This window comes from Triturus cristatus, chromosome 7 (assembly GCF_964204655.1).
Source record: "Triturus cristatus chromosome 7, aTriCri1.1, whole genome shotgun sequence".
NCBI lineage: Eukaryota > Metazoa > Chordata > Amphibia > Caudata > Salamandridae > Triturus > Triturus cristatus.
The window spans coordinates 295167237-295179250 of NC_140590.1; positions in this window are offsets into that span (position 1 = coordinate 295167237).

Below are 12014 nucleotides of genomic sequence, written 5' to 3' on the forward strand. Positions count from 1 at the left end.
CTCTACCTGGAAGTCTCCTCCCAGAAGACATTTGCTGTCTCAACAACACCGTAAAAAAAATTAAATACTGGCTATCCACACAACCACCTTAAACTTAATTAAGATAAGACGGAAATCCTTCTCCTCTCCAACGACGGACAAACCCACCAGGTCCAAGAATGGATTAAGCTTATGGACTCCCTTAACTTCGGCCGTACCCTGACCGGCTCCGCCAAGTCATTGGGCATCCTACTGGACGATAACCTGAACATGAGCGCGCACATAAAGGCCACCGCTAGGAGTGCCCACTACAAGCTAAAACTACTCAACAAAATCAAGCCCTTCCTCCCGCCTAATGATCTCAAGACCACAACGCAAGCCCTGGTTCTTTCCAGACTAGACTACGGAAACGCTACCCTCACAGCGACAGCAAAATCTCGCCTAGCCCCTTTGAGATCAACTCTAAACGCAGCACCAAGGATGGTCACTGGAGCAAAAAGGCACGATCATATCTCACCCTCTCTGAAAAACCTCAAATGGCTCCTCATTGAAGCTCGCTGCCAGTTCAAAACTGCTTGTCTCACCCACAAAGTCCTTCACACTGGCAAACCAGTCTACCTTGCGGCCAAGCTCACCAAGGCAAGCCAGGCAAGAAACCTGAGGAGCACCAACAACCTACCTCTCATTCCCCCAAAAAGACTCAAACAAAAAGCCCTGGCATGCTCATTCTCAGGAAATGCCCCCAAAATCTGGAACTCCCTACCAGCAGATCTCAGAACCAACCCCTCCTTCGTGACCTTAAAAAAAACCTCAAGGATCTCCTCCTCGTTCGGCACCTTTAACCTTTGGACAAATATACTGCAATACCTTCCCATACACTCTCCTTTTTGCTCTGTCCGGCTACCCTCTCCTATTTATTTGTGTACTTGTTGTAAAGCGCTCTGATACCCTCGGGTCTTGCCAGCGCTATATAAAACTCTCTAAAAAAATAGGCTAACCAATCACAGTGCGAGTTTCTACTGAAACTGCAACATTATTATTATAGTCAGCCAAGAATTAGAGTATAAATAATGACCCTTAGGGGGCGTGTCAGTCTTAGAGGAGAAGAAGCAGATCTGACCAGACATAATTTGGGTTAGGTACGTGAACGTCGCAGGTGCTGCCTGGGAGGAGATTGCATCCGAGGAGACGCAGAGGGAGGAGGGGGCCTTGCTCATATTTTTTTCAGAGAGGCATAGGCTAGCCTTGCACATCATATTTTTGGCAGGGCAGATCACATTCCTCTGTGGTCTTGTGAAGGGAGGGCTGTGTGAGACTAACTAGTTTTGAAAATATTTATTTGTCTTATGCATTTATTTCTCTTTATGGGAGATTTTTGCCAAATATTAATTATTGATTAGCGTTGCAAAACTCACTCTTGAATTATATTTTCCTGAACTCTTGAAAGAATTCTGACTGACATTTGTTGCCTCATTCCCTTCCTTTATTGAATGCCTTGTATTCAGTCTGTAATGTGTTCTGTATTAATTCTATTTTTCCTATTTTTCAATTCTGTAACCTGATTGATATTTGACTAATGAATAAAGGGTCAGAGAAACTTAACTTTTGACTAGAAAAAAAAACCCTTTAAAATACTCACAACTCTCTGTATTGGCTTAAATATTAATTGCATTTTGATTTTTCATGTTTATGTAAAGTCTCCTGAAGGTGATACACGGTGGCAAAGGTCCATCACCTTTAAAGCGGTAAACTAGAGGTAAATGATGTTTTGCATTGAGAAATTACTGTGAAATTACCGCTGGATCACCATAAAATGCAATCCCTTCTAGCTTACCCGCTATAGTCACCGGGGACAGAGCTTTTTCAGTCATCAACAAAATAGAAGTATCCACATCCTCCCTCCAACTCCCACTGTGCACATCCTCCAATGACCTCCTCCTTGTTCCTGTTGCCCAAAACTCAGCCCACGTCTGAAAATATGCTCTTTTTGTCTACGCCGCAATGGAACCCTGAATCAATGCAACCATCCTCTTCCACCGATTCAACTTAACTCATCTGGCATTGGAGTCTTCACTCAGGGCCCGATTCACAAAGGGCCTCCCTACTCATGCAAGAGGCCCTGCAGTCATGGTGGGGACCTGCATTCATGGCTGGACCTCCGAAGTGAGAAATCACAATGCTGAGATCCCGCCACGAGTGCTGCCCCGCCGCCACGACTGCAGGGCCTCTTCCACGAGTGCAGAGGCCCTTTGTGAATTGGGCCCTGAGTCTGCATGTGGTGCAAGCCCAAGGAATCACCTCCAATGTGAACAAGGTAATGTATCTGCTATTGTTAATGCCTGGGATATGCTTCGCTCTAAAGATGATGCTATAATGTGGACGACCTAAGACAAACACTCGTAACAGCTGCAGAACGTTGACACTGCCTATTTACAATGTGCACTACCTCCATATTATTCATATTGAAGAGAACCCACTTGTACCTGAATTAGTCACCCCACAATCTCAAAGCCACCTCAAGTGGAAAGAATTCCAAAAAGGCCACTTGTCCCTTCTCTATTCCTCAGGCCTGAGCTCAGGACACCATCTTCCCTACCAAAACAGGCCTAACCCTGCTTCTCCTGCTGCACCTAAAGAAATCTGAATGGGCCAATATGCTTCCTAATCTAGATCCCATATAGAGATTCCTTAAAAACATCCTTCACAGCTTCAAATGTACTCTCACCCTGGCTGACATTCTAACCCTGAGATTTGGTAAGCCCTGCCATGACAGTGACATACCTAGTCTCCTGCAAAATGTCCTTCTCATCCTTACCACCATGCAAGCAAAATTCCGATGGCCTAAGAGCACTTGAATGTTCTTAACTTTAACTTTCTTTTTTTCCAACATTGCACAACTAATAAATGCAAAATTGCCAATTTCTTGCCTTCTAGTAACCTGGCCTCCATACTCACGGAATCAATCTCAATTCTCAGGAATGTCAAAGATGTATACGGAAACCAACTTCACAACAGGTAGCCAACCACCCCACTTAAAATAGTATTCTCGTGGCTTTCTCCTTCCCAAAAGAATATTCAATATTTTTTTGTTGACTCTCACACACCGTATTGGTATCATGCTTTATCATCGGGTCGCAACCTGGTCCCTATAACCCATGGCAGGCTCAACCATCTTCCAGGGAGAACTTTCTAATCTTTATAGGGGATTTTAAATATTAAAAATATCTAGTTTTTCCCCTTCATTTGTTTGTGTCATTGGTATGATTAAAATATGAATTAATTATTTGGGTGAATTGTACAAGGACCCAGCACGCAAACATCCAACATCAAATCCTGAAAACATTCCAGCCACTCCTTACAAACCCTGGGGTCCTGAGGGTCAACCAACATGAAACAGTCATAATAATATGTCACAGATGAAAGTAAACACCCACTGCAAAGAAAAACTACACTTCTCAAATAGTGCACAAAATGGAACAGTCCGTAGTTCTACGAACAATTGACCCTCAAACTACATGCTCAAGAAGTCAAAATCTTCGGGATGAATTAATGAATGTCTGAATGCTTACTTTATTTCGGTCTTTGCCATACATGCCCCTGCACCTTCCTTGTGCACCATCTCCATTGCTACATCGCCTCAAGAAAACTTTACTGGATGCAATTCTTCAAATAGTAGATCATTCACTGAATGGCCTTCGCACCATGATAAGTGCAGCTCAAATTAAAAAAAACTCACTGTTTTCCTTCTGAGAACTACTCTTATAGGTAAAATTATTAATGGTTCCAGTGGCCATGACGCAAAAGGGCCCTTTACCCTTGCCGACTTCCTTTCACAGCTTCTGATGAATGACTTTTGCATGCTCTTTTAAATTTCCGCAAAACTGTACCCCCAAGCAGTTGTGAAATGCTCTCAATGGAGCCCCCTTTTTGCTTGTTTTGCCCTTCCTTGAATTTCTATGACCTTTACCCCCCTTCACCTTCACTCCACTTGTAATCGCCCTGTTGCTTCTTCACTTTGCTTCCCCACCTCTGTCTGCCTTATCCCTTGTAATTCTGCCCTCCTACAACCTCTCTTCCTCCCCCGCCTCCTCCTCTACTAATTGGAGCCTTCCCACATTGTGCCTCTTCTGATTTAGACCAAAATCGGTCTTCTATTTTGTCCTTTATCCCCAGGGCTCTGCACTGACATTAGCCTGACCTTACTTAATACGTCAGCCCGTGGCAAATGTGCGCAATTTGACAGCGCTATCTGCAGCTCCTCCTCTAGTGCAGAGGAGCAGAGCATCGCCCCCCTGCAGCGACCATACCAAAAGTCTAATAAATCAAATTGTAATAAAATGGTAATTTCTATTTTATTACGAAGTGCCAAAGCGACTCCTGTTTAGCCAAGAGTGTGAGGATGGGGGGTAGGGATATTTTTGCTGATTTGCTGCGGAAAGGTGTCAGCCTCAAGTCTTAAATACACATGTCAGATTGGCCGTCTGTCTTGCGATGGCCAGCCTGACATGCGCACTTCAGACCTCTCCAACCTGAGCTGTTAGTCAGCCAGGTGGAGCCAGTCACAGGCCCCCAGTCTCAAAAAGAGTGCTGGGTCAGCCTGCTCGTTACAGTCCTGGCGCTTCTGTAATGCTGTTTAATAATATAAACAGCATAAGATCAACTCCTGTATTTGTTAGGTTAGTTGGCTCTGTAGTTGCTCCGAGACCCCGCACTCAGATCCACGTCCTGGTGCCGCATTAAGGTAAAATTCTGTTGGAACTGGTACTTTCTGGTTGGCTCAGGCGGTGCCCAAGCCAGGGAGAACCTACCACTCCCGTCAGGGTTAAGTGATTACACTCACTGTATAACTTGTGCTGACCCTTGGGTAGGTTGGCACTGAGCAGTCAGGCTTATCACAGAGGCAATGTGTAAAGAATTGGCACAGCACTCTCACACAATAAACACACTGAGCGTCACAAAAGAGACTTCAAACGAGGTTTATATAAATAAAGATTGTATTCAACACACACATTAGTTAACACAGTATAAACATCATGTATTTCTGGGCATAAATCATGCTTGGGAGTATTACTAGCCGTACTAGGCCCAACAGCGTTAAAATGACATCAATAATATGCACACTTGGGAAAAATCCTATTTTACTCCAGCACCCATATGTGGTGCAATACATTGTCAGATCTGGACCCACCCTGGCAAATATCACAATTCAAATCCACACTTTTCTAGAGTGCAGCCCAGCTCACAATGATATCAGGAATGTGTACACACAGGAATTTATACCTCTTTTCAGCAGCACTGCGGGCCAAGGTCACACGGGTAAAAATAATTTCAAAACGGAGAGTATTTGTTACGTAATAAAACAACCAAGTAATACAACACCGCAGTGTGGTACAACTATCAGCAGGCTGTTCTCATGCAGCATACTCTCCCACACTCACACAGCACCGTAACGTGGTGCAAAGAATAATAGCAAGTCCATATGAAGCACACTCACACACACAAACACTCTGCACCGTAACGCTGTTCAAATTATATCCGGCAGGTCTGTTGATAATATGAAAGTGGGCCCCATGTTACAATCCCTCCCACACCTCTCAGTTATGCGCCCACTACTCTGCCCACAGGTTAGAGTCAAAAATCCTCAACCCTTACTATACCGGTTTAAGGCCAGAGTCACACTTAGTCTCGGTCCCAAGAGAGAAGACTGGAGTAACTATCAGGGTAACCAGGCAACAGTCGACAAATAAGGGGTTGACAACCACTCGGGAAGTTCACCCACTTTATGCAGAGCAAAAATTAGCTAGAGGCTTTCCCAGTTCAATCAAGAGGTCCCTCAATTCACCTTCTGGTACCAGCCCAGTTCTGCGAAGCACAGGGGGTTCATGCATTCTCTCAACCATTTTAAAATGCAGGCTTTCCAACCAATAAAGCAGAACAGATTCAGTACCACGTTTCTCCTTGTTGCCAATTACTTTGTGGCAGAGTGAAAAACAAAATGTATACGTTGATGCCCAGGTTTTGCAACAAGGTTGTGTCACTTTTTTGGCACATCTCCAATGCAAAATCGAATTTGTTGCAAGTGACATCATGGCGCCCGATATCACAGCGCATGACATCACAGAGCGTAACATCGCACATGGCATCAAAGGAAGTGGCATCACAACCCATAACCTCCCAGGAAGTGATATCACAAGAAGTGACATCAGATCTTAAGACTTCACATACATGTTTAGCAGGTCTATCATGAGTACATTTGAGCGCATTACAATATTTAACAAATAGCAGCATGATTTGTTCTACTGTTAGAGCCACTGGTGTGCTGGAGTTCTGGATGAAGTTGAGATATGCTTCAGCTGTCTTGGATGTAGAGCTGTGACGATGTAGCAGCACTCGTGAAAAGCAATCTGATGGATTTTAATCCTTCCCCAGTTTGTGTGAACTCTCATAGTCATATTCTTGAAGTCTTAACCCCCACCATTCAATGCGAAGGGGCTTCATGACTTCAGCTTGGCGGTCTGTGACAAAAGTAAATCGTTTTCATTGGAGGACTACGTTAAAAAAAAAAATGTTCAAAGGCCCACACCACAGTCAGACTCTCCTTCATTGGCTGAGAGAAGGCACGTTCTGTTTCAGACTTCGACCGGCATAGCTACAATATGCTGCATTCGGATGACCATTGTTTTGAGCAAGGATTGCACCTATGCCTATCTGGCTCGCATCAATCGTTATTTCGGTAGGTAACTTGAGGTCGAAGTAGGCCATTTCAGTTGCATTCTCAATTGCATGCTTAATGTCTCTGAAACTCTTGTTACATTCCGAAGACCAATGGTATGGTACATTCCACTTTGTCAAGTCTCTCAATGGGGCACTCACTGTAGCAAATGTATCTTGAACAATAACTGGCCATATCTAAGAAGGATTGCAGCATGGTAACATCTTGGGGAGGGGGGAGGGGGGAGGTGGTTGGCAAGTGGACAACAGTGCTTGCACCTTATTTGGGTCTAGAGTAAATCCCCCAACATAGAATATATGCCCAAAAAATGTTAGTTTGGTTTTGTAAAATTCGCCTACATCAGTATGTAACTGCCACACTTAGATGCAAGCTCTGTCATGTTCTTGTTGTGTTTTCCCAAAGACCAGTATGACATCAATGTAATTAAAAGCATGTGTAACAGGTTGAATTATTCGGCAAATACAATCCTGAAATATTTCAGCAGCCGAAGATACTCCAAAACTCACAGGCACATGCATCAAGGTAGGATTTTGCGAGTCCTTAATTGTGATTATTGAGGAATCGCAATTAAGGACTCGCAAAGCCTATGCATGTAGGAATCACTACAAAAATAGCGATTCCTACACATTCCTTATTTGCGACTCCTTAATTGCGAGTCGCAAACAAGGAATAGCTTCCCATTCATTCCTATGGGCCTACAGGCATTCAATTATGTCCTACAGGCCCATAGGAATGAATGGGAAATTGCATGCACAATTTGCGAGTACCAACAGGTCCACGCAAATTGCGCATGCAATTTCGGGGTGCAAGGGTGTCAAAAGTACACCCTGTTGCACCCCTGAAATTGATCTGTGCACATATGTTGCGCACACACATGCCCTAAGGGCATGTGTGTGCGTAACATGAAAAATTTGAAAAATGCACTAAATTGCATTTTTTAAAGTTCTTGCAAATTACCATGAAGTTCAACTTCATGGTAATTTGCGCCCCCTATTAGCGAAATCGCTATTCTCAAGTGATTCTTGCATTGCATTTAAGGAATCGCAAATTGCGATTCCTTAAATGCAATCGCAATTTGAAAAATCGCAATTAATTGTGATTTTTTAAAGCGCGATTGGCAAGCCGTTTCATGCATCGCAAAAGCTAATTTTGCTATCGCAGACGGACAATTTTTGCGATTCGCACCGTTTGTGATCACAAAAAGCTTTGATGCATGTGCCTCTCAGTCTCTTATATCTGAATAAACCAATGTGAGTTGAAAAGGTAGTAATGTACCTGCAGTTTTCCTCCAGTTTGAGTTGATGGTATCCTTAATTCAAGTCAAGACACGAAAATACTTTGGCTCTGTTCAATTGCATGATTATATCCGCAGTGTGAGCACCAGGGTGTCTTTCTCTATCAATAGCTTTGTTTGCTGGTACATGTCAATGCAAATGCATACAGATCCGTTACTGACCTTTTTTGGAAATATGACTTGGTGAAACTCATGGTGTAGTGCCTGAGGAGCGTTCAATTACGTCATGTTTCAAGAACGCTTACAATTCTTCCTCCACAGCTTCTTGAATGAATTAATGAGTTAAAAACAAATTTGTATAGCACAAAACAGCTGCTCCACAAGGAGCATCTCGCCGGTGTGTAAAAGTAAGACACAGTTACAAGACTAGACAGGAAGAGGGATCATCTGCCATTAGGTTATTTTGAATAGGTGGGTCTTTAAAATACTCTTGTAAGAAATCTCAGATGTTGCACCTCTGACGTGATGCAGTAGTTGATTCCAGAGCCTCGGGCCAAGAAAGAGTAGGGATACCCACTTGCTCTGTTTTTTTAATCTTAGGGATGCAGAGCAAATTCTGGTTAGCTGAGCATAGAGCTCTGCCATGGGAGTATCTTTTGATCTTACCTCAGATGTATCCACGATCTTTCAGTTGCATGGCCCTAAATGTTAGCGTCAGAGCTTTTAATTCTATTCTCTGCTTGATAGGTAGCCAGTGAAGGTTTTTTAAGCCCTTTCAAATAGAAAGCCTTTTGGGAATGTTCAGCACTAATCAAGCTGCTGCATTCTGAACTTGTTGTAGTCTATTTAACAGACTTTGAGGGGAGATCAGAAGCAGCACATTAGCATAATCTAGTCGAGATGTGGTTAGTGTATGATCTATGATTCTTCTGGTATGCTCTGGTAAGAATTTGAGAGTCTTTCTTGGTGTTTTCAGGAGGGAGAAACAGACTCCTCAGTGGTTTTAACAAAAGGCTTGAAAGAAAGGGAATCGTCTATCTTGACCCCCAAGTTTTTCATGGTAGTTGATGGTGCTGGGTGATCATCCCATTTCAGAAGGCCACAGGTGGGACAGATTAGATATTAGATCAAGAAGGAATAACGTAAGAATAGTAGGTCTCCCTGAATGCATCGAGGGTCAAAGCATGGAACTCTATCTCGAATCCTGGTTTACTGACGTGATCCTCCAATCCAAGTTGTTCTTGGTGGAAAGCGCACATAGGGTGTTGGGTGCCCCACCCCCGGGAAATCCTCCAAGACCGGGGGTGGCACAACTCTTTAATTATCGCAATAGAGACCACATACTACAAGTAACAGGAGCTTGTGGTCCGTGGCCAGTCTAAAACACAGCGGTACACATATACCCAGACTATACACTTGCGGTGAAGTGATGCAAGTCCTCCTTCCTTGACATAAAAAAGAGCCTGGTTGAGCACAATGTGAAATACACTCTCTCGTTCCCGGCCACCCTATGAATACAACAGGACGGCAACACTAACATTTGTGCTACCCTGGAGGAGACGTGGGACTGGATGGAACAGAATGAGCTAGTGCATAACAGAGGGACAGTAGTTGAGCTTCGACAGAAGTGGCAAACACAAAGACGCCAAGGATCACACAGCAGATGACAGCCACAGGGGCCCTCCAAAGCACAGACGGCAAGGGAGAGAGCACAGGTAGTAAGGAATGCTGAAACATACGCGTCCTCCAGGCAGCCATCGCCTTTGGGGTCGGAGGTGGAAAATCAATCGGAGGATATCCCGTCACTAACGGACTTGCAACAAACTGCGTTAATGGGTGGCGGCCCCACTGTCACTCCACAAACTGCAGAGGACCTAATGTGAAGAGGTCTCACACAGATCAGCTGCATAACCTGATGACCATGTAGATGCCACCGTGGCCTATTCAGGAACTATTGGCCAAATAATGCTTCATAAGGACATCCAGGGATTTGCACAACAACTCTCACAATTGAGCATTCCGAGTTCACCACGCTGCCACAGCTCCCCATCCACTTTGAGTGACTGTTACAGAACCATTGTTGTCTTACTTTTTCTTTTCACTCTCTGCTCCTTTCTCTATCACCTCTTTTTTCTTTTCTTCATCTGATATCTCAGACGATTCACAGTTAAGTGCTGATGGCTGTCCGCCCTTTGACGTATTGGCCTGGGAATGGGAGTTGGGGACTCTTACTGTTTATTGTCCGCACCAACAAATTGCACCCACTTTAAGGATGTAAATAATCGACTGAGTATTATATGGGGGTCATATGTTTGTGGCTGGGTGGGGGTATGTTGTCAACGCAACAGGAAATGGCTATCATAACAAGTCACTATGAATGGAAACGCAGGGAAATCACATGCTTCTACTAACTTAGAATGTCCGCAGCCTAGCAGGACATGCCAAGAGACACTGGGTGTACCAATACTTGAGGAGACGCAAGCTCACCATTGTTTTCCTTCAAGAAACACACCTGACTACTCAGACACTCGCCTCAATACGAAAGCACTGGAGGGTTACGATAGTGGGGTACACAAACTCTGGCTATGCCAGAAGGCCTGTGATATGGGTGGCATCTGGGATTCCACTGGAGATACTCAACACACGCACTGTCCCGAACGGACGATATGCAATTCTGGAGGAGATTTTGGATGGTTTGCCGAGATCGCTAATCTCACTTTATGCCCCAAACTCAGGCCAATCCTCATTCTTCCAAACTAGGACCCCAGCGTTGCTCTATGACCCATCGGCACCTGTCTACTGGAGAGGAAACTTCAATTGCACTCCAGATCTCGATCGCTCACATCCTCCGCTCCCAGGTGCACAATCCATAACCCTGTCACAACATATGCACAGATGGTCCACCAACTTGCATTTGCAGGACGCGTGGCAAGGTATACACCCTATTAATAGGGTGTACTCATTATACAGGGTTACACAACTTATACACAAGAATAGACATAATATATTGCTCCACTGAGGCCTTGCCCCGGGTGTCCCACACAGAATATGTTCCCACACACTATCAGATCACAGCCCCTTACAACTGCAGCTAACCTGGGGCAAAACTAAATCTAGTATCCTTATGTGGCTTCTCCCCTTATGAGCACTTAATGATGCTCCATTACTCACCTCTCTATCACAATCCATCACAACTTACTTTCTAGACAACGAGGGCACAGCATCCAGTGCTGGAACAGAATGGGATGCATTCAAAGTGGTCTTACGTGGACATGCAATAAAAGCAGTATACGGCACCCGCAAGTCCCTCAATAAAGAACTGAAAGATCTAGAGAAGGAAATACAGCCCTGCGAGTGCCTTTTGAATGTATGCCCACAGTGGCCCAAGCTAAGTTATCCCATAAAACAACTGTTGACTGACTGTTTGCCTTGGATTATAAACAGAACCTAACCAGGAAACATACAGAGGGGGACAAAACGTGTAGAACACCAGCGTGGCTATTGAAAACTGATTTATCCCAAAAACCATCACCACCATTCACAACCTGGTGGGTCGGTTGGTTAATACGCAGGCCGAGATTAACTCAGCCTTCTGCCGATCTTACGCCTCCCTCTATAGAGCCCCCTTGCCATATGACAGATAGGAGCTACAATCCTTCTTGGCACAAATAGCTCTTGTCCAGATTCCGCAAACTCCCTTCACTTCCCTAGAGTCTCCCACTACGGAAACCAAGATAACCAAAGCCATCCAGCAATTAGCGAGAGGTAAAACCCCGGGGACAGATGGTTGGCCTCTTAAATTCTACGTGGTACTTAGCACGCGATTGGTCCCTCGCTTACACCGGGTCTACACAGAGGCCTAGGACCAAGGTATACTACTGCTTTTACTTTGTGAGGCAGTGCTGGTGGTGTTACTTAAGCTAGGCAAAGACCCGCTTCAGATGGGTTCGTATAGCCCTCTGTCCCTTCTGAACATAGGCTATAAAATATTTGGCAGAGTGCTGGCAGATAAATTACTAGAAGTGACGCAATTGTTAGTCCACACCGATCAAAGCGGTTTTATACCAG